Here is a 3,029-nt window from a genome sequence, read left to right as displayed (position 1 = left end):
TTCAGATAGAGAATGATGTTTGCAAATGTTTGATATAAAGAGCAAAAACCATAACTAGCTCTATTTAAACAAACTATGCCTTTTCTCTTTGTTAAATTAAATGCTGTTATTTGAATTAACGTTACAATTTTCACACCTTCAAAAAATAGATATCAAGAGGGACCTGGACTAACAAATCATACTAATTTGGCTCTTTTTCCTCTTTGGTATTTTTCTCCCCACTACACTAGTGATTCTCAAATGCAGTCTTGCATTTGCAGTCCTGCATTCTCAAATGCAGTCTCAAATGCAGTCCTAGTGATTCCTGATGCAGTAGCATCAGCTAGGAATCATCTAGGATTCTGTTAGAAAGGAAAATGCTTGCTTGTTTCCCTGACACCACTGTGGAGGCTTGGGTGCATTCAAGATTGGCAGCACCCATAACCCACCACCATGGTCAAGGAAGGCATTGCTGCTGGAGGTGTAATGGACATTAATACTGCTTTACAAGAGGTGTTGAAGACCATCTACATCCACGATGGCCTAGCACATGGAACTCACAAAGCTGCCAAAGCCTTAGACAAGTGCCAAGTCCATCTCTGTGTGCTTGCATCCAACTGTGATGAGCCTATGTGTGTCAAGTTGGTGGAGGCCCTTTGTGCTTAACACCAAACCAACTTAATTGAGGTAGATGACAACAAGAAACTAGAGGAATGAGTAGGCCTCTGTAAAACTCACTGAGAGGGAAAACCTAATAAAGTGGTTGGTTGAAGTTGTATGTTGGTTAAGGACTATGGCAAAGAGTCTCAGGCTAAGGATGCCATTGAGGAGTACTCCAAATGCAAGAAATGAACAAATGAAAAACTTAGGAAGGAAGGAAGGAAGGAAGGAAGGAAGGAAGGAAGGAAGGAAGGAAGAAAGAAAGGCAAATTTAGGGACCTTACCTCAAGACCTCCTGAATCAGAATCACTGGGGTTAGGGCCCAGTAACAACTTTCCAAGTGGTATTGATGCACACAAAGGTTTGAGAACCATACTCTCGGTTGTTGGATCCGAGTACAGGTCCATCTCAAGTCTCCTCAGCTTTTCCATGTTCCACTAGTTTAGATCTAAAGGAGGGGAGAGTGAAAATGGCTTGCAAATGGAATCCTATAACCACTCATATCTGCTACTCCTCCGGCTCACGACCAACTGCCTAACCCATATGTAGACTTAACGTAGTAGCACATGAGGCATCTACTTATGTAGTCCTCACTCAGCTAAAGCTCAAGGACTGGTATTGCAGGATGAGGATGGAGAGGGCTACTATTTTTCACAAGAATTACGGAGCAATTGACTCCTAAACTATGTGTATGTATAATATCAGTTGCAATAATATCTTGAATATATTTAAAAAAGAGATCCATTAGAACCTTCACTTATAGAACATTTGCTTATATATCAATAGAACACGTCTTTGTATAATGATGGGGAATAAAATGTCACGGAAATAAGTGCACTCTCAGAGTGTGATGAAAATTCACCTACAAATACTGAAGCACATGGGCATACTGCTTTCAGTTTCTTTCTGTTTGGACTTAACCCCTGCTTGGTCAAAGAAATTAGAAAAATTAGAGCTGTATAAAGTAACAAGTCTCTTCCCAATTAAAAACCATTTTAAATAATAAAGATGTAACCAACGAATCAAAACGCTGCTATATGCACTGCACTGTGATAAGCACTGATGAGGAGAGGCTATAAATTAAAAAAGCAAAAACAAAAAAACCCACAACCCTAGAATAGCCACTGTAGATTTAGATATTCAGAGGATGAAACAACAGTGTGAGCTGAGCTGAGATGTAGAAACTGAACTGGTCTTTGAAGGAGGGATGTGTAGGGAGATGGGAATGAAAATTCCAGACAGGCAAATGCCATGAGCAAAGACCTTGAATACACTTGGCACATTTGGAGGATAATTGAATAGACTGATTTAGCTGGAGTGGGACATCCATATAAGAAAGATTGGAGAGATAGATTAGGTCCATTTTACTGTGGCCTTAAGTGTCAGGCCGGGGCACCTGACTTTTCTGAGAGCAATGGGGAACCATTTAAAATTCTAGGGACATGATGAAAGCAGTATTTTAGGAAGACTGGTTTGACTAAATGTGTAGAGTAAATTACAGTTGGGCTTCTCAAGCTATCAAATGAATATGAAATCACCTGGGATCCTCTGATTCAGTAGGTCTGGGAAGGCTGAGATCCTGCATTTCTAACACACTCCTAGTGATGCCTAGACGGCTGGTCCTCAGACAGTACTTTGAGTAGTGGGGGATCATGATATGGTTTTAAATTCAAGATATCCATTGAGGCATAATATTGAAATAGGGAGAGAAAGCATGCCATAAAGAAAAAAATAATTTTTTACAAGTTTATTATTCTAGTCTGTTCAATTTGTTTGCAAGGAGCAGTCATTTCTCACTCAACCAGCTGACGTAAAAAGGGAGACTATAAAAAAAGAACATAGGAGAAATTCATAGAAACAAATGCAGACAGTATGGTAGAATGTCTCCAGGAAATGGAAAGGGAATAGACACTGCTCTCTCCATGTCTCTGGCTATATGCTTTCCTGTCTCCTTCTGCTTCCTTCTCCTGCTTACTCAGCAGTTTGCCCATTAGGACTCTCAGTCCTGACTCTAAATAACTTTAAGTTCAAGCATGCAACACCATCTTACTGCAGGCTCTTAAATCTCAGTATATATTCTCAGGAGAGAACCAGATTGGACCAGTCTTTGGATTGGACCCAGGGTCAGGAGTCTGTCTCTAGTTCAGTCATCTGTTACCTGGACAGAGAGAGAGTCTTTCATGTAATATATCAGGGACTGTGAGTGAAATGAAGAGGGAGAGTTGGGGATGGCAGGCAAATTGATCAACAGATCTAAAATGACTGGTGGGAGAGAATCTCGGGTTCAGCTGAGGCCTCTATTGTTTGCACAAGATGTCAAGTATTTTCCATGTTTTTCTGAACATGTTAAAAACATTGAAAAACCAGTCTTATCAGCCTTAAGTTATGAC

General features: G+C 40.3%; 1 pseudogene; it reads left to right on the top strand.

The window, feature by feature from the left end:
* Positions 1 to 365: 365 nt before the first annotated feature.
* Positions 366 to 831, top strand: LOC113633488 (40S ribosomal protein S12 pseudogene; annotated as a pseudogene).
* Positions 832 to 3,029: the final 2,198 nt, after the last annotated feature.

The sequence above is a fragment of the Aethalodelphis obliquidens genome, unplaced genomic scaffold (genome assembly GCF_003676395.1).
Source record: "Aethalodelphis obliquidens isolate GAN/ISIS:26980383/991018 unplaced genomic scaffold, ASM367639v1 scaffold40, whole genome shotgun sequence".
NCBI classification, from domain to species: domain Eukaryota; kingdom Metazoa; phylum Chordata; class Mammalia; order Artiodactyla; family Delphinidae; genus Aethalodelphis; species Aethalodelphis obliquidens.
This window is presented reverse-complemented; position numbering and strand designations above follow the sequence as displayed.